The 27,630-nt window shown below is 46.9% G+C and overlaps 1 long non-coding RNA gene and 1 pseudogene across 1 annotated transcript; both read right to left on the bottom strand.

Moving 5' to 3' along the window:
- Window positions 1-9,193: 9,193 nt before the first annotated feature.
- LOC135320177 (olfactory receptor 1D2-like) lies at window positions 9,194-10,137 on the bottom strand (annotated as a pseudogene).
- Window positions 10,138-22,769: 12,632 nt separating this feature from the next.
- On the bottom strand, window positions 22,770-24,154 carry LOC105087102 (uncharacterized). The gene is made up of 3 exons (XR_010379454.1): window positions 23,866-24,154; window positions 23,188-23,316; window positions 22,770-22,997 (listed from the first exon to the last, which is right to left on the bottom strand). It is a non-coding gene; the product is annotated as an uncharacterized LOC105087102 (long non-coding RNA).
- Between the last annotated feature and the right edge of the window lie 3,476 nt (window positions 24,155-27,630).

Below are 27,630 nucleotides of genomic sequence, written 5' to 3'. Positions count from 1 at the left end.
GTCTGTTTCTGTTTTATAAATAAGTTCATTTGTCTTTTTCTTAGATTCCACATGTAAGTATCTCATATGGTACTTCCTTTCTCTTTCCGGCTTACTTCACTTAGAATGACGACCTCCAGATCCATCCATGTTTCTGCAAATGGCATTATTTTATTTTACTAATTTTTATGGCTGAGTAGTATTCCATTGCATAAATATACCACATCTTCTTCATCCAGTCGTCCGTCGATGGACATGTAGGTTGTTTCCATGTCTTGGCTATCGTAAATAGTGCTTCTATGAATGTTGGGGTGCATGTATCTTTTCGAATTAGAGTTCCTTTTGGGTATATGCCCAGGGATGGGATTGCTGGATCATATGGTTAAGTCTATTTTTAGTTTTTCGAGGAATCCCCATTCTGTTTTCCGTAACGGCTGCACCAAACTGCATTCCCACCAGCAGTGTAGGAGGGTTCCCCTTTCTCCACACCCTCTCCAGCAGTTATCATTTGTGGACTTCTGAATGACGGCCATTCTGACTGGTGTGAGGTGATACCTCATTGTAGTTTTGATTTGCATTTCTTTGATAATTAGCAATATTGATCATTTTTTCATGTGCCTATTGGTCATTTGTATGTCTTCATTGGAGAATAGCTTGTTTAGATCTTCTGTCCATTTTTGGATTGGGTTGTTTGTTTTTTTCTAATTAAGTTGTACGAGCTGTTCATATATTCTGGAAATTAAGCCCTTGTCAGTCTCATATCTTTTGCAAAAATTTCTCCCATTCTGTAGGTTGTCTTTTTGTTTTGCTTATGATTTTCTTTACTGTGCGAAAGCTTATAAGTTTAATTATGTCTCATTTGTTTATTTTTGCTTTTATTTCTATTGTCTGGGTAGATTGTCGTAGGAGAACATTGCTAAGATTTATGACAGAGAATGTTTTGCCTGTGTTTTCTTCTAGGAGGTTTATCATGTCCTATATTTAAGTCTTTAAACCATTTTTAGTTCATTTTTGTGTAGGGTGTGAGGGAGTGTTCTAACTTCATTGATCTACATGCTGCTATCCAGTTTTCCCAACACCATTTGCTGAAGAGATTGTCTTTACTCCATTGTATATTCTTGCCTCCTTTGTCAAAGACTCACTGACCAAAAGTCTGTAGATTTATTTCTGGGGCCCTTATTCTGTTCCATTGATCCAAAAGTCTGTTTCTGTACCAGTACAATGCTGTTTTGATTACTGTAGCTCTGTAGTAGTGTCTGAAGTCTGGGAGGGTTATTCCCCCAGCTTTATTCTTTTTCTTCAGTAATGCTTTGGCAATTCTGGGCCTTTTGTGATTCCATATAAATTTTAGGATTATTTGTTCTAGTTCTGTGAAAAATGTCATGGGTAATTTGATAAGGAGCACATTAAATCTGTAGCTTGCTTTGGGTAGTATGGCCATTTTAACAGTATTAACTCATAGCAACACTATTTACAATAGCCAAGACATGGAAACAACCTAAATGTCCATCGACCGATGACTGGATAAAGAAGTTGTGGTATATTTATGCAATGGAATACTACTCAGCCATTAAAAAAACCCCAACATAATGCCATTTGCAGCAACATGGATGCCGTGGAGAATGTCATTCTAAGTTTAGTAAGCCAGAAAGAGAAAGAAAAATACCATATGATATCACTCATATGTGGAATCTAAAAAAAATGAGATAAATGAACTTACATATAAAACAGAAACAGACTCACAGACATAGAATACAAACTTGTGGTTGCCAGGAGGGAGGGGGGTGGGAAGGGATAAACTTGGAGTTTGAGATTTGCAGATACTGAAAATAGATTTTAAAAGTTTATACTGTGTAGCACAGGGAAGTGTATTCAATATCTTGCAGTTGCTCATGGTGGAAAAGAATACGAAAATGAATTTATGTATATTCACGTATGACTGAAGAATTGTGCTGTACACCAGAAATTGACACAACATTGTAAATCAACTATAACTCAGTAATTTTTTAAAAAACAATACTAATTCTTCCAATCCAAGAACATGGGGTGTCTTTCCATTTCTTTAAGTCATCTTTAATTTCCTTAGTCAATGTTTTGTAGTTTTCCATGTATAAGTCTTTCACTTCCTCGGTCAGATTTAAGCATTTTATTTTTTTGGATGCAACTTTAGTCTTTTGATTGGAGCTGCATAGTCTGTTCTTATTGCTTGTCTTTTTCTTTTTTTTTTTTTTATCAGTGAAATAAGACATAAGGTGTCCAGCTCTCTTAGACTGGATCCCTCACCTCTCTCACAAAGACCTTCTTTCCTTCACCTCCTCTCTCATAGGCATCATCCTGAATCTACCTCAAACATTCTTTCCATCTCCCCTCCCCTCACAAAGGACTTCCCTCCCTCCTCTCCACTCACAAAGAAATAACACCCCTCACTTTCCCTCAGAACATCCTTCTATTTCTCATCTCGCCTGACAAAATCCTTTGTTCCATCAGCTCCCTTCACAGAGACCTTTGCTCCTTCTCTCTTCACAGTGGTCTTCTCTCTCTCGCCTCACTTCACCAAACTACGCCCCTTACACCGCTCCCAGTGTTCTTTACTTCCATCTGTCCCCTCACAAACGCCTTGTTTCCCTCACCTCCGCTAACAAAGGGCTTCCATACTGCACCTTGCCTCAGAACACGATTGCTTCTCCCCCCTGTCATAAAGACCTCCCCTCACTGAATTCCCCTCACAAAGTTGGCAGTCTTTGTCTCGCTTCTCCATCTTCTCTCATCCACTCCCATGACTTCAAATGCCGTCTACATGGTGATGACTCCCACCTTTATATCTTGGTTCCCAGACTCTTCTCTGAATTCCAGGTTTAAATAGCCAACTTGTGGCTTCACATCCCTGCTTGGGATAGCTCATAGACACATCAATCTTGAGATGTGCCCAAAACCCATCTCTTGACCTACCAGCACAGCCCTTGTCAAAACCTCCTGATTCCTCATTTACCTCAGTCTCAATAAATGCAATACCAGTCACCTAGTTGCTCAGGTCTAAATCCCTGAAATTATGTTTCAATCCTTTCTTTCTCCCAGAATCCATCTAAGCCACCAGCAAATTCTGTTTTTTCTATCTTTAAAACATAGCCAGAATTTCCACACTTATTACCATCTCTACTATTACCACCACAGCCCAAGACATCACCATCTTTCATCTGGACTTTTGTAAAGCATCCCAACTGTTCTTCCTATTTTCAGCCTTGCCTCTTATGGTCTCTTCTCAAGAACCTGTATCCTATTGATTGTTTTGTCTGATCTTTTTTTTAAATTAATTTTTAAAAAATTTTTTGTAGAGTGATTTATTTATTTAGGTTTGGGGGGGGAGGTAATGAGGTTTATTTATTTCCTTATTATTGGAAGAGGTCCTGGGGATTGAGCCCAGGACCTTATGCATGCTGAGCACGCACTTTACCACTTGAGCTACACCCTCCCCCCAGTCTGATCCTTTCGTGGACCACCAGATAGAGGTGGTAAATCTCTCACTCTAATAGTGGATTTATCTTTTTCTGTCTATAGTTCTGTCAATTTTTGTTTTACATATTTTGAAGGTGTGTTATTAGGCACACACTCATTTCAGACAGTCATGTCCTCCTGGTGAATTAATACTTTATCAGGATGAAGGTCATCCGTTCATTTAGGCACAGGTATTTATTGAGCATGTATTACACGCCAGGCACTGCTCTAGGTGCAGTGAAACAAGCAGAAAACAAGTCTGTCCTCATGGACCTTAGAGTCAGAGATGCGCCATCTACTGCTTTTTGCCTTGAAATCTAGTTTGTTTGATATATTATCATTCTATTATTTTTCTTTTGGTTAGAATTTCTTTGTTTTTTCAATCCCTCTGCTTTCAAAATTTATTTATATTTTAGACATTTCTGGTAAAGAGCATGTGGTTGGAATTTTTAATCCTGAATAGCAATATTTGCCTTTCAACTAGATGAATGAGACCATACAATTAACATAATTACTGACATATTTGCATTTGCATCTTACCACCTTATTTTGGTTTTCTATTTGTCACAACTGTTCTACATTTCTTTTGGATGTTCTCCTAGGGCAGTCTACCACAGCAATAGAAATAAAAGCAAGAATAAACAAATGGGACCTAATGAAACTTACAAGCTTCTGCACAGCAAAGGAAACCATAAGCAAAACAAAACAACAACCTACAGAATGGGAGAAAAGTTTTGCAAACGGTGAAACCGACAAAGGCTTGATCTCCAGAATATATAAGCAGCTCATACGACATAATAAGAAAAGAACAAACAACCCAATCCAAAAATGGGCAGAAGACCTAAACAAGCAATTCTCCAAGGAAGAAATACAAATGACCAATAGGCACATGAAAAAATGCTCAAGATCACTAACTATCGGAGAAATGCACATCAAAACTACAATGAGGTATCACCTCGCACCAGTCAGAATGGCCATCATTCGAAAGTCCACAAATGACAAATTTTGCTGGAGAGGCTGTGGAGAAAGGGGAACCCTCCTACACTGCTGGTGGGAATGCAGTTTGGTGCAGCCACTGTGGAAAACAGTATGGAGATTCCTCAAAAGACTAGGAATAGACTTACCGTACGACCCAGGAGTCCCGCTCCTGGGCATATATCCAGAAGGAACCCTACTTCAGGATGACACCTGCACCCCAATGTTCATAGCAGCACTATTTACAGTAGCCAAGACATGGAAACAGCCTAAATGTCCATCGACGGATGACTGGATAAAGAAGAAGTGGTGTATTTATACAGTGGAATACTACTCAGCCATAAAACCCGACAACATAACGCCATTTGCAGCAACATGGATGTTCCTGGATGTAGTATGTTTTATATTTTCATTTTTTTAATTAGTTTGTAAGTACACAGTTTTCCCTCCTAGTTTTAAGTTTCTTTCCCTAGAGATTATTACATGCATATTTCACTTTTCTAAGTCTAAAGATAACCAGTATCTTTTCTCTCCCTCATGATATACAAGGGCTGTAGAACACTAGCTACATTTAAATTCTTTCTAACTCAAAATGGATTGAGACTTGCATGTAGGACTTAAAACCATGAAACTCCTAGAAGAAAACATAGGCAGTAAGCTCCTTGACATCAGCCTTGGTGAAATAGTTTTTTTTTTTCTTTTAGATTTGACACCAAAACCAAAGACAACAAAAGCAAACATAAACTGGGACTGTGTTAAATTAAAAGCTTCTGCATGGCAAAGGAAGCATCACCAAAGTGAAAAGGCAACCTACTGAGTGGGAGACGACACTTGCAAATCTGATAAGGGGTTCATGTACAAAATACAGAAGGAATTCCTACAGCTCAATAGCGAGACAACAGTCTGATTTTTTTAAATGGGCAGAGGACCTGAATAGACATCTTTCCAAGGAATACGTGTAAATGGCCAACGGGGACATACAAAAGATGCTCAGCATCACTAATTACCCTGGACATGCAGCTCAAAAGCACAATGAGACATCACTTCATCCCTATTAGAATGGCAATTATCAAAGAGACAAGAAATAACAAAGATTAGTGAGGGTGTGGAGAAAAGGGAACTCTCGTGCATTGTTCGTGGAAATGTAAATTGGTGCAGCCACTATGGAAAACAGTATGGAGGTTCCTAAAAAAAGCAAAAATAGGACTACCACATGATCCAGCAATCCCACCTCTGGGTATTTATCCCCACTAAATCAGACAGAGAAAGATAAATGCCATATGATCTGACTTACACCTGGAATCTTAAAACAAACAAACAAAAACTGAATTCATAGGTACAGATTGGTGGTTGCCAAAGGCAGGGGATGGAGGGTGGGCAAAATGGGCAAAGGTGGTCCAAAGGTACAGACTTCCAGCTATAAAATAAATAAGACCTAGGGACCTAATGTGCAGCGTGGTGGCTAGAGTTAATAGTACTGTATTGTATATTAGAAAGTTTCACAATATATACAGATATTGAATCATTATGTTGGCACCTGAAACTAATATAATGTTAGCTGTCAATTATATCTTAATAAAAAATTGCACAGCTTAAAAAAAGAATTACTATAGTCTTTTTGCCAGAAATTATGAAAACCAGAAGATACTAATAAAATTTGTACAGTGCTGAAACAGACAAAACTGTCAATCTAGAGTTTTACATCCTGTGAAAATATATTTCAGAAATAAAGAAGGAACACAGACATTTTCAGAAACAAAAAACAAAATCAGAGAGTTTTCACCAACTGAACTTAACCTTAAGAAATGTTACTGGAAGTTCTTCAGGTTGAAGTAAAGTAATACATACCAGATATGGATTTGGATCTACAAATAAAGAAGAGGGCTGAAACTGATAAATATATGTGCAGATTTTGAAGATTTTTCTCATAGAAGCCTAGATTACCAGAGGCTCAGACCTTACATGTTAAAAGCTCAGTCCCTCAAGGCTGTCCCCCACTTTAGATGCCACTTGCAAGTCTCAGGGGCCCTCTATGCTTCTGACAAACTGGCTGTCAGTAGGTGGTTCCCATGATCCCCTTCCCAGTTTCCATATTTCGCTAGAATGGCTCACAGAACTTAGGAACACACTTACAATTCCTTGTTTATTATAAAGGCTATTATAAGCCAGATCTCACCAATGAAGATACCTAGGAGCCGCCAAGAATTGCCATACTACACCAATTTATACTGAGTCCTTTTAAGGTTGTTATTTCTCCTATGAATATGACTTTGGCCACATCTCATAGGTTTCCTCTCTGTTTTTTGGAAGATGATTCGGGATCAGGGTCATAGCAGCTTCTTAAAAATGTGTGAGTTTTCCATCTTTGGACTACACCATATTATGGTATGTGTATATTCCATGAACATTAAAAAGTAGAACTTTCCCATAAAACGCTGCAAGTCTGGAGTCTTTTTTCAGGAAATTATTTTTATATCTTTTTGGATTTTGGTGTCTGAGAGTTGAAAAGGGGAATTTCAGTGTGAGTTTAATTTGTATTTCTCAAATTATGAATGACATTGATTCTCTCTTCTTATGTTTAAAAACCACTTGTATTTCTTTTTCTGTGAGTTTCTGTTCACTTCCTTGTCCACTTTCTATTGCATTGCTGTTGATAATTTACAAAGAGAATCAATTAATGATTGATTATCATTATCAATGAAAAATCAGTTAAGATAAATATGTAACCACCTCACATACGTATTAATCAACATATCGGTGTAGTGAATTACATTCTTTCAGTCCTTCATTCAAACCATATTTACTGAACACCTACTAATGTCACATGAATAGGACAGAAAAAAATCTCCGGACTCATGGATAAAGGAAAAAAGAGCTTAAAATTATATATATATATATTAAAAACATTATATTTGTATATATATATAAATTTCAAGTATCGGTAAGTGCTAAAAAAAGGCAAAGCGAGTAGTAAGTCATGGTGTGATAGTCTTTTAACAGGTGATTTTTTTGGTCTCTGATTCTTTTTCTCTCTGTATGTGAATGTGTGTGCAAGCACATGTGCAATGTTCGTTTCCAGATTGATGTCAGTCATATTGATTTTAAAGATTAAATTGGTATACTTGATATCTTTTCCATGTTCTTTAACCTTTTCAATAACATGGGAATATTTTGCTTCTTGAAGTTTTGATCAAATAAACTGGACTCGATCTCTCTTTCTCCTTGGATTAAATCTTTGGCCACCTTTCAAATTTTCCCTTTAGTACTGGCGTCAAGAAGCTATCTATCTCTTCTTAAGTCAATTTTGGAAATTAAGATACTCCTAGAAATTGTCTCATTTTATCTGGAGTCAAAATTGATTTGCTTTTTAAATATTTAGTTTTCACCCTCTCTCTCATGCCTAAACCGTATTGATTTTTATTGTATCTTTGTATCATAACCACACCAATTTATTGTGCACACAGACCCTGCGGGTCAGGAGTTGGGACAGGGCAAACTAGGCACCTGGTTTCTCCGCTCGGTGATGTCTGGGGCCTCGGCTGGGAAGACTCAAGCAGGTGGGGGCCAGAATCCTCCGAGGGCCCCCTCACCCACCTGTCCCCCATCTGGCTGGGACAACTGGAAGGCTGGGCTCTGTGGACCAGCGCACCTCCACGTGGCCCCTCCAAGGAGCTTGGTTTCCTCGCATCATTGCGACCTTCGGACGCTGCCTCCTCTTACAGGCAGCTCAGGGATCCCAGAGCACCTCGTCCAGGGAACAGTCCTGAAGCTGCACCGCCTTCCATGACTCAGCCTTGGAAGTCACACGGCATCTCTTCCTCTCTACTCCACGGGAGCAAGCAGGCACAGGCCAGCCCAGATTCGGGCGTCGGGGATACAGACCCCCACCTCTCAAGAGGAGGCGGGAAAAGCCCATCTTGTAGCAGAGCACGTGGGACGGACGATGGCTGTGTCCATCCTGGAAAAGACTCTCGGCCACACAGTTGCAGTTCTTGTCACCCGCACCAGTCGAGAAATGGCGGTGAACGCAGTGCCTTCGCCTGCACTGGGAGTGTACTCTGTGACGTCGGCGGGGATGTCTGTGGCCCGGGCAGTGTGTTGACCCACCACGACCCACGCCGGAGTCGGAAGGGGCACCCCACCCATCTCTCTCCCCGCAGCTCCCAAGCCTCCTGGGGGCGTCACAGCCCGTGCCCGTGCATGTACTGCCACCTACTGGCGACAGCCTCCAATTGCAGATTTTGTTCTCTTGAGAGCGACAGGAACCTCTTCAGTTCCATCCAACAAACCAGTCCCACCCAAGCCGAAGCGAGAATGCTGCCACTTCTCTGACGACGTCCCTCATCTAGAAGACGCGGACGATGGCAGCGTCTCCATCACAGAATGTTTGGGACACTGAATAATTGCATACGCCCCCTGAAAGCGGTGCCCGGCACAAAACATGCCCCGTTACTTGTGTTTCATTCCACTCGCAGTAAAACTGCACGGGGCAGTCGGGGTTTGGATAGATCTAGAAAGACGTATAGAGTGAATTGAAAACCGAGTCTTCACGCAAGCGAGCTGCCCCCTCCCCCACCCCCCACCATGGCCTGGCACAGCAGAGTCACGCAGGGAGGGCTGGTTGGTGAGCAGATGCACGTGAGGACAGCAGAGACTCGGGGGGCGCTGGACACCTGAGACTTCCGTCTCAGGGACAGTCCCCTCCAACCCGAAGGCAAGGAGGAGACAGGGCATCTCTGTCCCACCGTCACCAAGACCAGCCCTTCCTCCAGCTCAGGAGGTGCCTCAGGGCCCCCTTCATGTCTTTATTCCTGAGACTGTAAATGAAGGGGTTGAGCATGGGGGCCACGAGCACGTACAGCAAGCACCGTGGCCGCCGAGTCCTCGGCTGTGTAGGAGGAGGAAGGGCGCAGATACACCCCGAAGAGGGTCCCATAGAATAGTGACACCACAGCCAGGTGGGAACTGCACGTGGAAAAGGCTTTCAGCTTGCCCCGGGAAGAACGCAGCCTTTGGATGGCTGAGAAAATGCGTACGTAGGAGAGAGAGAGAGAAAGAGGAAGGGACAGACAAACAGAAAGCTCCCCATGGTGTAGACGACCAGCTCACTGGTGTGGGTATCTGAGCAGGAGAGCTTCACAGTGCGTAGAGCTCACAGAAAATGTGGTGGATTCTGACACTTGCACAGAATGACAGCGTACTCATCAGGAGGGTGTGGACCAGGGGATAGACATTTGTGACAATCAGAGCCACGGACACTGACATGATGCAGAACTTGGGGCTCATGGTGGTGGTGTAGTGAAGAGGGTGACATATGGCCAGAAATCGGTCATACGCCATCAGTGCCAAGAGGACATTGTCCAGTTCTAGAAACAAGATGAGAAAATACATCTGGGCGAGGCACCGGCCGTAGGAGATGGATTGGCTCTGGGCGTGCATGTTTAGCAGCATCTTTGGTACAGTGACAGAGGTGAAGCAGACATCAACGCAGGACAGGCTGGCTATGAGGAAGTACATGGGGATGTGGAGGGTGGAGGTGGCGCTGTTGGCCAGGACAATGAGCAGGTTCCCCACTACGGCGACCAGGTACATGGTCAGGAACAGACAGAAGAGGAAGGGCTGGTGTTCAGGCACCTCTGACAGTCCCAGGAGGAGAAACTCTGGGGTGACACTCAGGTTGCCTTTCACCATGCTGCTGGCTTCTGCAAACAGGCACTGGAAACACGTGTGCCAGCAAGACAGGGGCAACCTGGGGACCTTCAGCACCGCTGAAATCGTCCTTTGTGACGTTTCGGGGCGGAACGCCAACCTGGGGTAGGAAGGACAAGACTGACTTGTGGCTCTGCCTGGTCACCACAGAGTGCAGGAGGGCGGAGTGGAAGCTCTCCCTCAGGGCGGGAGCCCCGCCTGCTTCCCCAGGAGGAAAGGAACACCAGGCAGAGAAGACCAAGAGAACTGAAAAGATAGGGCCTGGTTTGGGGAGAGTGGGTGGAAGTGGGTTGACTTGTGCATTGGTTGGACCCCTGTGGGCCTTTTAATTTCATCCGCGTGAGAGTCTGGGCGAAGACCATTAGGCAAAATTCTGTGTGTGTGCGCGCGCACTTAGACACATCTACTTCGTAGACATAGACAGAGACATACGTGCTCACATGTACATATGCACAGAAAGACGCACGAAAAGATGGTCACGAAAACGCTAACCAACAGTGGCTATCTCTGGGGCGTGACGTCTATACCTGCATCCTTTTTCAACGATAAACACGTGTCAGTTTCCCAAATGATAATCCATGGACGTTAATGTGTCTTTCAGGAGGCCTCCGTGATGGGCTGAGTTTGAGGCACAAGCACAGTTAGGGTTCAAGGCTCATGAGGCCTTCTCACGTGAGGGCTCATCTAAGGCGTCATGTCCCTGTGTCTGTCTCTCCTTCTCAAGCTCACGTCATGGAATCCACAAAGGCTAGTAGGATTCCACTAGATAGACAGATCTACACTCAAAAATCTCAAATTCAGATGAGGCAGAAAACGTAGTAAAATCTGATTTTAAAAGATTGACCCGAGAAGAGGTGATGATGAATAGATAAACATTCCTGGAAGAAACTGAAGAAGATTCTATGGACCTCCACCAAAAATAAACCACATGCTTTTAACCCAGATGACTTTAAGAGGAAATTCTTTTAATTTGTCAGATTGTCAACCCGCTAACCCCTTACTCAAATAGTAAAAGTTTACAAGGGAAGGAATGACATTTCTCTGGCTCACCACTGAGTCAGCATGGCCTCAAGCTAGCATAACTCTGAAATTAAAATTGGGTAACAGCAGCATACACACAAAAGAATAATGAGGCAAAAATCTTCACTACATTCAAATCCAGCCCAGCAGTATATTGAAGGGTTAAGGCATCAAATAGGAATCTATGAATAATTGACATTATGACATCTATCAAGGCAAACAATCACACAAGCTGACAGAAAGACAAGACTTTGTAATACATGTAATGGATGCTAAAATGGCACTTGTCAAATCTGGCATTCCTACTTGATATTTAAAACCCTTAGTGAGACTGGAATCAAAGCCTCATCTCAAAGCACCAGAGCCTGGACATCCTTCCCCCCAACCCAGCTGCCTCATCCTGGCCTCTCCCCTCAGACCGCAACCTTCACTGGGCCCTCTGGAACTCTTAATTTGTAATCGGTCTCTTCTCAAAGCAGTCCCTCTACCTTCCACCATAAAGGAGGCTTGGCTCTGTACCCTGAGGACACTACCTTCTCGCAGTTCTCTCCAAGGTAGGCTGTCTTTTCTTCTCGCCCCCCATGTACCTCAGGGTCCGAAGGCAGGGTCAGTGGCCTCTCCTCGCTCCCAGGGCTACTCTTCAGCACAGTCTTTCCTCTCCTCTTGAAAAAGAAAGCCCAAGAAGGACTTCAGCAAAAGCAGCAGAAGTTGGGAGCTCCAAGGGCCTGTCCCTCCACAGAGACAGTGAAAAAGTTAGCAAAGATGGTCAGAGTCAATGCTGTCAGAACTCATAAAACTCATCAAGTGTTCCCAGCAACCAAGCAAGAAAGGGTGACTTAAAAGCAGTAGAACTTCCTGGTGTCTTAACTTTAGCCTTCCCCCAACATCCCTTCCCAGTACAGCAGCAGTCTTGAAGACGGCAGCCTACGTTCCCAATGTGATACTTGGCTCAGGAGGCAGGAGCAAAGAGCAGACTTTGTTCCCAAGGAATTGTTTCTGTCTGTTTGGACCTATCTGGGGATTCGCTGAAGAACTGACTCAAGACACTGGCCTTGGTTCACCCAACTCAACTCTCTCAGGGCAGAAAAGCAGCTAAGAGAGTGTTTCTTGAAAACAACGAACACGCCACTGCCTCTTGGGGCAAAAGATTATAGCTGGGACAAACAAAAGACACAGCAAACCTTTGGAAGAAACATTGGGTAAAGTTACCTTCGGGAATATTGGCTTTGAAAAGCTCCTGCTTATAATGTGGAATCTAGAAAGTCATGTGCATGCCTAGGGCCGGATTCATGCTCAGAAGGGACTTGAGAGTACTGTAAGCTGTCACCTCCTCCAGCTGATATTTAGGCTCAGAAAAACATACATAAGAAATGGAGACAAAGGCAGAGTTGTAAACAGACTGGCTAAGCATTGAAGGAGTGCCCCAACACAGAGCCAATCTGCAGAGACCAGGAGAGTATTTTATTCTTCATTTCCGTTCCTTTTCCCCCTCTCCAGGTGTTTAAGGAAATCTCTGCCAATCCACCAGCTGACCAAAAGCTTAAGGAACAGATACTTCAGAGACCACACATGATAAAACATAGTTTTTGGAAGATAGTTTAGGAAAGTCACCCAACCAATACGCAACCACAACCCACAGAAAGCAACAAAACAGACTCTGAGGATGGGGAAGAATCCAATTTCCAGAGTTACTACATTGTAATACTCAAGATGTCCAGTTTTTAATGAAAAATTATGAGGCATGCAGAGAAACAAGTAAATATGGCCCATTCATAGGAGGAAAATAAATTAGCAGAAACTCGTCATGAAGAGACACAGACATTGGACTTACTAGAGAAAGGCTAAGTTGATTTTCTTAAATATGTTCAAAAAGCTAAAGGAAATGAGGAGAACACTGTCTCAACAAGTAGAGAATATTAATAGAGTGACAGAAATTATAAACAGGAACCCAACAGAAGATGTGAAACTGAATAGTACAAAAACTGAAATGAATAATTCATGATAAGGCTTCAGTAGCAGATATGAGCAGGCAGAAGACAGAATCGGTAAACTGGACGATAGATAAAAAGTGAAATTACTTAGTCTGAGGAGCAGAAAGGGAAACAGAATGAAGAAAAATGAACGGAGCCTAAGAGCACTGTGGAACACTATCACGCAGGCCAACATATGCCTTGTGGGGGTCCCAGGAGAAGGAAAGAGAGAGAGGGCCCAAAACGCTGTTTGAATAACCAATGGCCAAAAAATGCCCCAAACTGATGAGAGCGTGAATCTACGCATCGAAAAAGCTCAATGAGCCCAGGGGGCGGGGGGTGGGAAGGGACAGACTGGGAGTTCAAAATGTAGAATAGATAAACAAGACTATACTGTATAGCACAGGGAAATATGTACAAGATCTTGTGGTGGCTGGCAGAGAAAAAAATGTGACAATGAATATATGCATGTTCATGTATAACTGAAAAATTGTGCTCTACACTGGAATTTGACACAACATTGTAAAATGACTATAACTCAATTAAAAAAAAATGTTTAAAAAGAAAAAGAAAAAGCTCAATGAATCCCAAATATGATAAAAACCAAGAGATCCATGCCAAAACATATTACACTCAAACTCAAAAGACAAATAGAGAATCTTGAAAGCAGAAGAGAGGAGCACTTTGTTATGTACAAGGGATCCTCAGTCAGACTGACGATTTATCATCAAAATCCATGGAGATCAGAAGGCAGTGGGGTGACATATTGGAAGTTCTGAAAGAAAACAAAATTGTCAACCAAGGATTCTCTATCTGGCAAAACTTCCCTCCAGAAATGAAGAAGAACTTAGGGCATTCCCTGACAAACGAAATCTGAGAGAATTCACTGCTAGTAGATCAACCCTGCGAGCAGTGCTGAAGGGAGTGTTTCAGGCTGAAGTGACAGGACACTAGACAGTAACTTGAAGTCATACAAAGAAATAAAGACCGTAAGTAAGAGTAAACACAGAGGCGAATATAAGAGTCAATCTTAATGTATTTTGGGTGTTTAACTCCTCTCTTTTCATAAATGATTAAAAAACCAAAAGCATAAAACAATGCTAATGGGCACACAGTGTATCAAGATGTAAATTGCAACAATAAACACATAAGAGGGGGAGGTGGAGCTGTAGAGGAGCATACTTTTTGTATACTCTTGAAGCAAAGTCGGCACTGATTCAACCTAGATTGTATAAGTAAAAGATGTTCATTGTAATCCCCAGGGAAACCACTAAGAAAATATACAGTGAAATAAAAGAGAAGGGAATAAAGATGGTATCTGGAAACTACCTATCTAACCCAAATTAGGCACTAATGGAGGAACTGACAGACAAAAAAGATATGAGACACACGGGGGAAGCACAGTGGCAAAAGGAAGTGCTCTCTCATCAATGACTACTTTACATGTAGGTGGATCACATGCTCCAGATGAAAGCAGGCTGGCAAAATGCACCTACAAAACACAACCCAACTACAGGCTGTGTACAAGAGACTCACTTTAGAGCCAAAAGCACAGACAGGTCGAAAGTTAAGGGATGAAAAAAATATTCCATGCAAATAATAACCAAAAGGGAGCTGGGGCGACTACATTAATATCAGATAAAATAGACTTTAAGCCAAAAGCTGTCATGAGACAAAAATCATATAATGATTAAAAGGTCAATTTGTCAAGAAGATATAACTAGTGTAAACGTATACACACCTAACAATAAGTCCCAAAATACATGAAGCAAGCACTGACAGAGTTGAAGGGAGAGAGCCAGTTCCACAATAATAGTTGGTGACTTCAATACTCTACCTTCAATCACGGATAGAACACCCAGACAGCAGATCAGTGAAGAAACAGAGGACTTGAACAACGTATAAACCAACCAAACCTAACACACGTGTACAGAATACACCACCCAACAGCAGCAGAATATGTGGAATGTTTTCCAGAACAGGCCACAAAGCAAGTCTCAGTAAAGCTTAAAAGACTGAAACCATACATAGCACGCTCCGCAGCCACAATAGAACGAGACTAGAAATCAGTCCCAGGAGGAGAACTGGCAAAGTCACAAACGTGTGAAAATTAAGTGACTCGCTCTCAAACAAACAAGGGGTCAAAGAAGAAACCACAGGTAAGTTGGAAAACACATTGGGATGAGTGAAAACGAGAGAAAAAATGACATACCAAAACTGACGGGAGGCAGTGAAAGCAGTGCTCAGAGGGAAATTTATGGCTGTAAACACCTGCCTTAAAAAAGATCAGGCAGAAGACAAGGATGCCCACTTTCCTCATTTCTATTCAACATTGTACTGGAATTTCTAGCCAGAGCAATTAGGCAAGAATAAGTATCTAAATGGGAATGTCAGAAGCATGATTATCTCTATTCACAGATGATTTGCTCTTACCTATGAAACCCTAAAGAATACACACACGCGCGCGCACACGCACACACACAACTACTAGACCTATTTATCTAATTCAGCAAAGTTGCAGGACATGAGATCAACACACAAAAATCAGTTGAAATTCTACATGCTAACAATGAACGCTTCAAAAATGAAATCGAGGAAATAATAGCATCTATAATAGCAACAAAAAGATGAAAACATTTAGAGTAAATGTAACCGAAGGGGTGCAAGACGTGTACACTGAAAACTACAAAACATTGTTCAAAGAAATTAAAGAAGATGGAAATTAAATGAAAAAACTTCCCATGTACATGGGTCGGAAGACTTCATACTGTTAACATGGCAATACTCACCACGTGGTCTACAGACTCAATGCCATCCTCAGGAGAATCTCAACAGCACTTTTTGTGGAAATGGAAAAGCTGATCCAAAAATTCACAGGGAACTGCACAGGACCCCAAATAACCACAGGATCTTGAAAAAGCTAGAGCAGTTGTGCACGTCATTTACTTAGACACGTATGGCTAAGAGTGTAGCAGGCTTTGGCATTAAATAGAATTCTGATTCTTGAATAAGTATACAGAACATTATTATATGAACCAGTCAGTAATTCTACTCCTAGGTATATAACTAAAAGAATGAAAAACAGGTGTTCAAATAAAAACTTGCACATGAATAGCAGCACTACTCATAATAGCCAGCACAAGTCACGAGTGCATCAGCTGAAGAACGGATAAACAAAATGTGGTATAGCCGTACAATGGAATGTTATTCAGGCACGAAAACTAATGGACTATTCACACGTGCTGAAACACGGAAGCAAATGTTGGAAACATCATGCTCAGTGAAGGAAGCCAGACACAAGAGGCCATATCCATATACTGTATGATTCCACTGATGTGCAGAAGAGGCAAATCCAGCGACACAAAGCAGATTAGTGGCGGCCAGAGGCAAGGATGGGGGAATAGAGAGTGACTGCTTAATGGGTACAGGGTCTTCTTGGAACTGATGAAAACGTTTGGAACCATGCAGAGGAGGTAGTTGCCCAACACTGTACTAAATATCACTGCAATGTACACTTTAGAATGGTTAATTTACGTTATGTGAATTTCACTGCAGTAAAAAAACAAACTCATGGAAAAAATTAGAACACTCTGCCCACTGAGGCTCCTGTCCAGCCCCCTTGCTCATTGCTGTCTCGGAAACGAACCATTCTCCACTCTTGCATTTATGGGGACGCTGCTACAGGCTCTCAGTCCCTTCTCTGTCCCACTCCCACCTCATCCAGAGACTTTAGTGTCCCCGTGGCAGACCGCTAAGCCACTGTAATCCGTTGACCCCAACTCCTCTCTGGCGTCCTCCTCTGGTCCTCTCCCTGCAGCCTTGGGAAGGTCACCCACACTGCGCCCATCAGAGTCTCTCGGGGAGTTGGAAGTGGAGGCAGAGCCACACAGAGATGGAAAGTGGTTGGAGCTGAGTCTCTGAGAGCAGCTCCTTGCAGAGCCAGTCTGAGTTCCTGCCACGAGATGCCCCCAGGGGTGCTCTGGGTCCTGTCAGCCCCTCAGTCAATTCTGTGCGCCCCTCCCTGTCCCTGCAGTGAGCCCCCTCACCTAGTCCCAGCTGCGTTCCGTCTCTTAACAGCCAAGGTGCTCCAACTATGCAGACTAGCACAGGTGGGTTTCAAGCAACAGACTCGGGAAATGCAGGGTGATTTGGGTGACTTGCACTTATTACTGGGTCAGGTTGGGGAAGGCCGAGCGACTCCCCCGTGCACACTGGAGGGGAGGGGGCAGTGAAGCCCGCTGTTTCCAGTGGGCGATGGGGCAGCCTGTTCTCGGAGGGGAAACTCAGGGGTTTGGGTAGACGCTGCCATGAAGCCATTTGTAACTGTGACCCCAGTGGACAGGCACTTCTGATGGTCTCAGGTAACCTAGAGCCTGGGAGGCACAGCCCCAGTCTTGACTTTATTGCCTCCCGACCCAGAGGGAACCTTACAGCCTCCCCGCAAGCTGGCCAGTGGGGTCGCTTAGTGCATGGAGCCAGCGTGTGGCGATGCCAAGAAAACCCAACTTAGAAAAGAACCCTGAAACCACTCAATTACAGTGGTAGTCGGATTCCCGCCCCACCAAGGCTCTGTCATGAGTGTAAGACACCAGTTAGCAAGGAGTGGGTTCCTCACAGTTGTCATGGGGATACTGGAGATGATTTGGAAGGCCCAGAGGACCACAGACACATCCAAAATGTCACCCAGCTGACGGTCTGTGACCTTCCCTCCCAGCATTCCAGAAGGTTTCCTTTGCAACAGGCTCTCTGACTCTGTCTCTGACTCTCCCTCTGTCTCCCAACCCCGTTCCCTACCTTCCCTACAGGATTCTCCAGCTCATTTCCACAGAGGCCATCCTGGAATCACCCAACCCATATCCGCTGGTTGGACAAATGTGCAAGAATAACCCCAGATGGGGGTTTAGGATTTGGTGGGGAAATCTGGATTATCCACTAAGCGGTGCTGGGACAGCCGACTAGCACTTTGGAGGGAAAACAAAGTTAGATCCCAATGTCATTTCTCACCAAAATACATTCCCAGGAGATTAAACACTTAAAGCGGTACAAGATGCTGCAGATGAACATTTTCATAATTTTATAATGGGCAGAGGTTTTCATGGGAAACAAAATCCAGAAGTTATTAAAAAAATGATCATTTAATCATATTTAAAAATTTTAAACTTGTACATAGAGCAGGACCATGAACAAAGGTAAAATGAAGCAATGTGAAGGAAAATAAAAGTGTTTTCCAATTGTGACAAAGATTTGATATTCTATACATGTAGAGAACACAGATGTATTTATAAAAACATTTGACAAACGTACATGTAAGGTTTATTCTCTGGTTTCTGTAGCTGTGTTGGGCTATTTCACTCGGTACTGTTATTACGTGGCTGAACGCTGCAGTGGAGGACCTCATCTTGACACATCTATTTCACATCCAAGTGGAGATGTCTGTCTGGCAGCGGGATATGAGTCTGGAGTGTGGGGACACGTCTGGGATGGAGGGAAGAACGTGTGAGTCAGGACAGGGCCCTGAAAACACTGAGCCCAGATGAGCGAACCAGGCTAGGGGTGGGGGCCATGGGCCACTGTAGAGGGAGAAGCGGCGCCAGCACTGAGAGCCCTGGGACACTCAGAGCGGGCAGAGAAGAGGGGCAGCCGGCAGCGGAGCGGAGTCCGAGGGGGTTGGGAGGGCCCCCAGGGCTGCGCTCGGGCTGTGGCCAGGAGGAGAAAGTTCTGCACTGGGGGAGGATTTGGGGTTGAGGAGCAGCGGGAGGATGTCTGCTGAGGCTTCAGAGAGGTTGCAGCCCCGCCCACGTGCCCAGGGCCCCGGTGGGGAGAGGGAGGCAGAGGGGGACAGCACTCCTGCTGGGGAGTGGGGGGGCTGGGCCGAGAGGGGCAACCCCTCCTCGAGAGCCCAGCTCGGGCCCTCCTCCCCCAGGTGCTCACCGCTCTGGACCGAGATGCCTCTTGTCGGAAGCATAAGTTGCGCCAGAAGCTGGAACAGATCATCAGCCTCGTGTCCGGCAACAGCTAAGGGTGGCGGAACCGGTGAGGAGGGGGCTTCTCAGTCCTGAGCCGTCTTCGCGTCCCTCCCGGGAAGGGGGCGTCCCACGCCTGGGTCTCGGGCTGAGCCCTGGGCCCGGGGCGCAGGAAAGGACATCGGGCCAAGATGCCCCCGGCGCCCCGGGTCCCCTTCATTAGTGCCTTGCCTTGGGCCCTGTGTGGGGAGGGGTGACAGGACTAAGCCCCCCACCCCGGCAGCAGCAATACCCCCCGCCCTCGTGCGCAGGCGTCGTGACGGCCCCTGACCCCTTTACTATTTATACCCCGACCACCTATTTATTTAATTTATCTCTCCTCACCATCTCCATCTGTGAATCCCCTCCCCCAACGCCCTCCCCGGGGATGCTCCAAGATACACGCACCTCCTCTCCGTGCGCCCCCTGGCTCCCCTGTGACAGTCAGCCTTGGCCTGGCCTCTGGCCCCTCACCCTGGCCGAGGCTGCCCCCACCCACTCCGAGAGGGGGCCTGGGCACCAGCAGCACTCCGGGTGGGTGATGACCCCGAAGCTGCCCTCCGACGGTGGCTGTGCCAAGGGGAGGGGGCCGAGGAAGCCCCTCCGAGCCTCTCGGGGATGGGACTGGAAACTCCTCCCAGGGCCCTGTTCTCCCTGAGCGCCTCGGGAGCTGTAACCAGGCTCGTCCGTCCGGGGCCTGCCCCTCCTTCTCCGGGCCCTACCTCCACATCCCTCCGTGTGGTCTGCGCGCGCCCAGACCCTCCCCCTCCGCTGCCCTGTCCCGTCCTGGTCCTGGTCCTGGGCCTGCCCGAGGGGCCGGGGCCGAGGCAGCAGTGCCTTACTCCTTTGCTCTTCTGCCTCCTCTGAGGAAGCGGACCCCGTCCCGCGGGCCTGGACACCCAATTTGCTCCTTTTTTCCTTCTTGCATGAGGATTTCTTTGTCCATGTAATTTTTTTTCCCCTCCAATTAAAGTTGCGAGAATGCAGCCGGTGTGCGCCTTTGTCGGGGGGTGGGGGGGAGGTGGCTGTTCCAGGCACGTGGAAGCAGGTGGGGAGACGGTTGGACTCTGGCTCAGCTGGACCCGCTGTGCGGGAGGAAGGGTGACTCACTGCAGGGTTTCTGAGGATTTGAGGAGGTCCAGGGCCCTGCCACTCCATCAGCAAGTCCTGGTGGCTCCATCTTCCAGGTCCATTCAGTCTGTTTCTTTCTCCCCACCTCCACGGCCCCCAGACGGGTCCAGGCCGCCCTTGTCTCTTACCTGGAAGCCAGTGTCCCCGTTTCTGCCCCAGCCGCCCTCGGCCTATTCTCGACATGGGAGGCACTGGGCTCCTGGTAAGAAACAGAGTGTATCCTGTCCCCACGGGGCTCAAAACCGTCCAGTGACTTCACAGCACCCAAACGCCTTCATATCTGTCAACTCTTTACTGTCCCAAGTGCATCGCAATGACTGTGCTCCCAGCTACCATTTATTCCCCATGTGTTAGGAAGGGTGAAAGGAGACTGGGGCCGTCCGGAAATGTTCTGGACCAAGAGTATGGTAATTGACAAGACCTGGGTTTGAGGTCACGACCTGGTTATGGAGAGATTGTGTTTGTGACCATTCTGTTCCAGGCAGGCACTGTTCCAAGAGCTGGGGGTACTGCAGGGGTAGTAAGTAACGCAGAGGGCGGGAAAGGCGGGATGCAATTTTTTAGTGTCACCATGAAAGCTTCTGCTGAGATAGAAGTGTCTTTTGAGGACCTGAAGGAGATCAGGAAGTAAGCCAGCTGGAACCCAGGGGAAGAGAGTTCCTGACAGGAAAGAGCCAGGGCAAAGGCCCTGAGGCAAGAGTGGGCCTGGCATTTTTGAAAGGCTAAGGACGCCAGCGTGGCTGAACCAGAATGAGCATGTGACAGAGTGGGAGTGGGTGAGGTCAGAGGGGAAATGGGCTGGACCACACCTGGATTCTCAGTCCACTCTAAGGTCTTTGGCTTTGTCTCTGAGCAAGAGTCCCTTTTGGAGACTTTTTAACGGAAGAGTGATGCGATCTGACATGTTTTAAAGTATCCCAGCAGCTTTGGTTCATCTGTCAGGCCAAGGCAGTAGACTGATTCTAGGCTTTGCTGGGTGAGGGAGGGAGGATCACACTGAAATCAGGCCCTCAAGCCCGGCAGGCTGTAGATCGAGAGCTGCAAGCCAAGAGGATGCTGGAGATCTGCAGAGGGTCCCCCTTGAGTCTTCAGGGGACACCGAGCAACAAAAGTGTGTGAGGAAACTACCCCAGGCCTGGGAGAGGGCTGCCAGAAAGGGTGAAAGGTAGCTTTGTGCAGTGTTCCAGCAGGACCTAGGTGACCCCTGTCCCCAGTGGCCAGAATGGGAACCTTGTCATTCAAGAGGCATGAGGAAGGGCACTCAGAAGGGTACTCAGAAGGGTCTTGCCTCCGTTGTCGGAAGATAATTCTACACTAAAAGCTGCCCTAGTACCACGTAGCAAATCTTAAAAGCAAGATTCTAAAGAATCAAGTTGTTTCCAAGCAACCACAGCACTTGAAGATGAAGTCCAAGAATATGTTTAGAAATCCAAAAATATATAGCACCCAAGGTAAACTATACAAGGTCTGTTATCCAATCAGAAAAACATTTGATATGCAAATATTAACTAAAACCCAACCCACTGTAAAGAGATCAGTCAATAAAAGGCATCCAGATTGGAAAGGAAGAAGTAAAACTTCCCTTTATTCCCAGATAACAAGATCATCTATGGAGAAAGTCAAACGGAATCTACAAAAGAGTGACTAGAACTAATTTGTGAGTTTAGCAAGACTGCAGGGTATTTTAGAGGGAGCTAACTCCCGTGCCCAAACACTTAAGCAATTGTCCCAGCCCTTTTCTTCGCTGATCTGAAACAAGGCCAGTCAGCCACAAAATTCCTATCTTCTCATGCACACTCAGTTTATTTGGGCAGGAAACTAACTCAATGGTGACACAGACATGGGGAAACCAGAATTCTGGCGGGAGAGTGCATTTTCTGAAGAGCCACTGTGTGCTGCAGATCAAGAGTTTAAAAAAAAATAAACAGAAAAATAAACTTCTATCTCAGTATGTCTACCTTTTGGAATCTATCTTGAGGAAATAACCATTCACGCAAAGACATGTACAAAGAGTCCATTGAATCGTTACCTATAGTGAGAAAAAAAGAGCAATTTGAACTGTCACCAATTACATTATAATGCCTCTTTTATGCATCCATTCAAAAACATGGTTTGGAAGGATTTTTAGAGAAAGGCTCGTATGTTAAATGAAAAGAATTTAAAACTAAGAAAATATTCCAAAACGTTGATAGTATTTAGTGCTGGGTGGCAAGACTTAATTAATTTTCATTTTCTCCCATTTCCTACATTGTCTTCAATGGCCTAGTACTACTTTAGTATCTGAATCCCAGACCTCCACTCCCTCCAATCTAAGGAGAAAAGAAAGTAAATAAGCAGATTCTGTAGCTGAAAAAACACTCAGACACAGAACAGTAGTTCAGTTTGATTTTCTGCAGTAACAAACATTTAATCATCTCCCTTCCCCAGCAACAAGGAAACAAAACAAATGGGCCCTGAGCACCCATGGGCCCATATAGGCCAAAAAGAAAAAGCAGACTCCAAGAATAAAGTGGTATCTACTGCGGGAATCAATGCCTTGGGAAAGGAAGCACTGCCTGGCATGGGACACAAGGTTGGGCTTCAGCCCCCTTTTCCTGGCAGAGACTTAGGGGGAAACAGGGGTCCAAAGCGCTGCATGTTCTGCACCACCAGGGAAAGCTGGTCAAGAAAGGAAGTGAAGGAAAGTCCAAGGAGGCGAGTATCTCGAGCAGTCCATCTCCTAAAAGTGAGGGGAGAGGAAAATCAAGCTGGCAGTGAGAACTCTTGCCGAGACCCAGTCCAGCCCACCCTCCCTTTAGACCCCACACTGAGCGGTTTCGCATCTCCATTAAAACAGTCCCCGGTCTGAGGTGGGCTCTTAGCGTATCCCGCACCCCCACCCCCAGCCCAGGGGCCCTTCTAGAACTGACACGACCAGGAAGCTGCCTATCACTGCCAGTTCCTTCCGAATGGCATGCAGATGAGGTTCCACACGAGGAGCCAGGGACCTGCGGGCCACCTCTGCCTCTATGGGAGACAGGAACGGCACTCTCATGGTGCTGCAAAAGTGGTTAAGGTTCCATCTGTCAACAACAGACCAGTCATCTGCCTGTGCCTCTGGTCTCGAGCCTCCAGGCCTGCTTTCCCCCCAGGCAGCCCTCAGACCGCTCACAGCCCCCCACCCCCACCCCCTGTGCCCAGTCACAGGAGGCCCCGGGGGCCTGTTCATCTCCTCAGTCCAACCACGGCCCCGCCACTGTCTCCCCAGCCCAGTCTCCTCCTACCCCCTCCGGCCTTCTTCTCTGCCTCTTGCATCCTCAGGCCGTCCCCCACCCCCAACACACACTCACTCTCTCTCTCTCTCTCTCTCTCACACACACACACACACACACACACGCACACGCACACGCACACGCACACGCACACACACACACGCCTGCGCGCGCGCGAGCGCTGCTCTGACCTCTGACCTTCCTCCTGATGTCCGGCCTTTCCCTTCTAGCTGCTACCAATCCCTACTTGCGCCCCTTCCTGAACAGCCTCACCCCTCGTGCTCCCCCGGCCCACTCCACACTCCTTGGCCACAGTCCGTTCCTCCTAAAAGATACAATTGATGAACTAGGATCCTTGGCCGTCTGGCGGCAGGCGCGGGTTCTCCGCCTCGCCCTCTCCCGAGAGGTGCAGCACCAGCACCACCGCCTCCGCGCACACCACGCTGACCAGCAGGGCCACCAGGAACACCCCGCTCATAAGGATTTCCGCGGCCACCATGGCCTCCAGCACCGCCCGCCGCTCCGCCCGCGCCGTCGTGTGGGGCCTGCATGGCTGCCGCGCCGTCCCCCTCAGACACCCGACGCGGAGACACCGCTCTCCCCGCCCACTGCTGGCCGACTGAGGCTCCTCGCGAAGCTCCGCCCCTTCGTGCGCAAAGATACCCAGTGCGCCTGCGCAAACTCACCTCAGGCGCGCCTCCTGGCGTGTGATTGGTTGCCGCCCAGCCCGCCCCACCGCCCACGGGCCGCCCCGGAGACCCCGTCGGCTCGGCGGCGCTGGAGAGGCTGCGCTCCCTCACGAAGCCCCGCTCCCGAGCACTGCGCGCTCCCCCGAGTGCGCCTGCGCAAACACAGCTTCGCGAGGAAGCCGAGGGGTGTGGGCGGGGGTACATGTCAAACGCGCGTCAGTGAAGTGGTTTAGAAAATAAAATAAAATAAATTCTAGTAATGGCCGCATTGAACACTGCTCCCAGATTTCTGGCAACTTAACACTCAGCTCCCCAGAGCCCGCATGAGGCAGCTCCCGCTCAGCACTGCTGGTCGGGTCCCTTCCCCTCCTCGCACATCTCCAGACAGTCCTTTCGTTAAACGCCCCTCGGTTCAACACTTTTAATCTTCCTGCCGGTGCCCCGACTAGCACTCCAAGGGTAGATGCGGGCATCTGAGCATTACTTGGGGCACCTCGTGTATCAGTCAGGGCTCATTTGCAGATACCTCAAACCTGTCCGGCGGGTTTTACCCAGGGAATCGAACACCGAACCAGGCGCTGGCTTTACACGGGGAATTGAACACACAGAACCAGGTGCTTACAGAATCATTTAAAGAGCGCCAAGAATGGAATGTAGGCTGAGCTCTGGGGACGACCCAGAGCGCCACAGAACTGACCTCTCAGGGAGCTGGTACCCAGGCCACAAGGAAGGAGGAGAATCGGCAAGCTGCTGACCCCACCCGTGGTTCTGGGAACCCCTGCCTCTGGCGATGGTCCAAGTCCCAGGACGTTGGCTGGCTTCCAGAGCCACACTGCGGCGGCTAGACCCGCACGGGCCACAAGGCAGGAAGCCTTGGACCCAGGGGCGTGCTGCCGAACCTCTAACAATGGGCTCCCCAGAGGCTTCACGGACCTCCGTGGTGTACACACTCCCACCGCGGCCGATTTCGGGCTACCAACGTGACGTCACCGAATGCCGAGCTGCAAAGAGATGCCACCCGTCGGCTGTCCGAGGTGGCGAAGCGCACCACTGCTCTCACCCTGCCTCTCACCCCACACAGACACTCTGATGCTCACACGGAAACCCACGTCTCCGTGACTCCCGGCAAGAGCACCCGGAAGCAGATTTCCGTCTCACGTGGCCTTCCAGACCACATGTGAGTGCGACGAGCTGGCCAAACTTGACCGCATCCAGAATGCCAGTTCCAAAAGGGCCCAGGGAGGTGCAGCTTTTATTTCTCCAACGTGTGCAGCAGAAGGAGGCTCACCACACGAAGGCTGGACCAGAAGCTGAGGGGCCAGGCCACAGAATCCACCACAGTGCTCCCTTTGACTCCTCCACATCTATACCTCTGCTTTTAATACGTAGTAACAGCAAACACTCACTACGTTCCAGATGCTGTTTCAAGGGCTTTAACGTGTGTTAATCCATCATGCAAGCTTTCCGACAACAATGCCAAAGTCAGTCTCCTGTCTACCACGATGCGTCTCTCCTCCAAACAAACACAAACACACCCACTGTCTCCCCGACACCAGCGGCTCACAGTCTTACCCTTCTCAGTGGGGCGCGCCTGCCACCTCTAGTTCATTCATCGTATCGTGGGGACAGCCTATAGGCCGTGGATTGAACTATGAAGTTAACTTCCACCAACTCATCCGCTATAAAACAGCAGAGGGAAGTTAGGGAGAGGAGGAGGAGACCGGCTAACGCAAACTTTTATAACGTATGAAACAAGAAATAAAATGGGCACAAGCATTACAGTCCTCGTTTCTGCAATTAGGCATGAGGCCAGAGGTGGTATTTTTCCATTTTTGCCGTGGACTATCCATTCCCTTGTACCTATTGCCCTCAGCCAGCATCCAGCTGATCAGCATGGGGTGCGCCAAGCCGTCATTCCTGAGGGGCTGAGCCCTTGCGGGTCCCGTCCAGAAGGACTTGCCCCCACCTTCCGCCAAATGTTACTGTCCTACGTAGTGGTACTAGGAGGGACCCCCCCAAATTCTCTGGGTCCCAGGCACGCCTTTCCCCAGCCCTGCTCCGTAGCAGCAGGGCTCTCCTCTTGATCATCAGGCTCCGTCACCCCAGCCAACACCACGACCCCCTGGCTCGTTGGTTCAGTAGCGCACGGAGCCCCAGATGGCCAGGGAAATGCCTCAGATCTAGGTCTGTGGAGCCTCTGTGTGCAGACTGCGATGGTGACTAGGTCTTGAGTAGGTCCATGGACGGTAGCGTGCCGTGCTGGAAGCCATGGCGGGAGGGAGGGCAGGTCCATACACAGAAAAGGAGTCTATTCCAGAGAGAAACACTTGCCGCCCCCCTGCATGAGGAAGGGGTCTAATATAAGCAAACTTCTTCCAGGTAGCTGGCTGATTTCTTTGAGGGATGACTCCATATATGGGACTCTACTTTTGGTAGGTTGGGCACGCAGTAGTAATAGTACCCAGGTCAGCCTTGCTGAGGTGAAGACCATGTTGTTGAGTCCATGCATAGCTTCCACTTGTGTCCTCCACGTCCTCTTTTTTCACGAGCCCACCAAACAAGAATTGGGCAGCTGGGAAAAGGAGGTGACTGACGTCCACAGAACAGATCATCTTATCTACCTGACTATTGAAAGACTCCCCTGCGGTGGCTACTGCTTGGTGAGCATTCCCAAGGGATGCACATTTCCTCACTCTGTGGGCCCATTCCTGGAAATCCAGTTGTACGTCTCTTTCCCAGCCCACCTTGCTGTCAATTTTCCGGTCCTCTTCCTTCAAAGTCCTGACCATTTTAACAAGCTATCACATACTCCTCAATGACCACAGTAGGTACACACTTTTATCCACCTCCTTCCAGGCAGAGTGAACAACAAGATGCACTCCTTGAACTTGTGCCCATAGAGAGAACTGTGAAAATGTGTTGAATGTGGCTTAAGCGGTCAGCCCGAACTGACTAACACACACAACACACGCAAATAAACACACACACACACACACACACACACATTTTGCCTTTCAATCATACTTAAGTGTACAACTGATTAGCATCAATTATACTCACAAGGTGGTGTAACCACCACAACTATCTGTTTCCAAAACCTTTTTATCACCTCAAACAGAAGCTCTTTAGCCATTAAGCAATAACTTTTTATTAGCATAGTCCCCAGCTCCTGGTAGCTTCTAATCTGCTTTCTCTCTATGAATTTGCCTATTTTATATATTTTATATAAGTGGAGTCATACAATATTTGGTCTTTTGTGCCTGGTCTTTTACTGTCTCTATAGTTTTGTCTTTTTAACAACGATAGAGTCATACACTATGTTACCTTTTCAGACTGGCTTCTTTCACCTACCAACATCCATGCGCAGTTTCTCCATGTCTTTTCATAGCTTGGTAGCTCATTTCATTTTATG

The sequence above is a fragment of the Camelus dromedarius genome, chromosome X (genome assembly GCF_036321535.1).
Source record: "Camelus dromedarius isolate mCamDro1 chromosome X, mCamDro1.pat, whole genome shotgun sequence".
Taxonomy (NCBI): domain Eukaryota; kingdom Metazoa; phylum Chordata; class Mammalia; order Artiodactyla; family Camelidae; genus Camelus; species Camelus dromedarius.
This window is presented reverse-complemented; position numbering and strand designations above follow the sequence as displayed.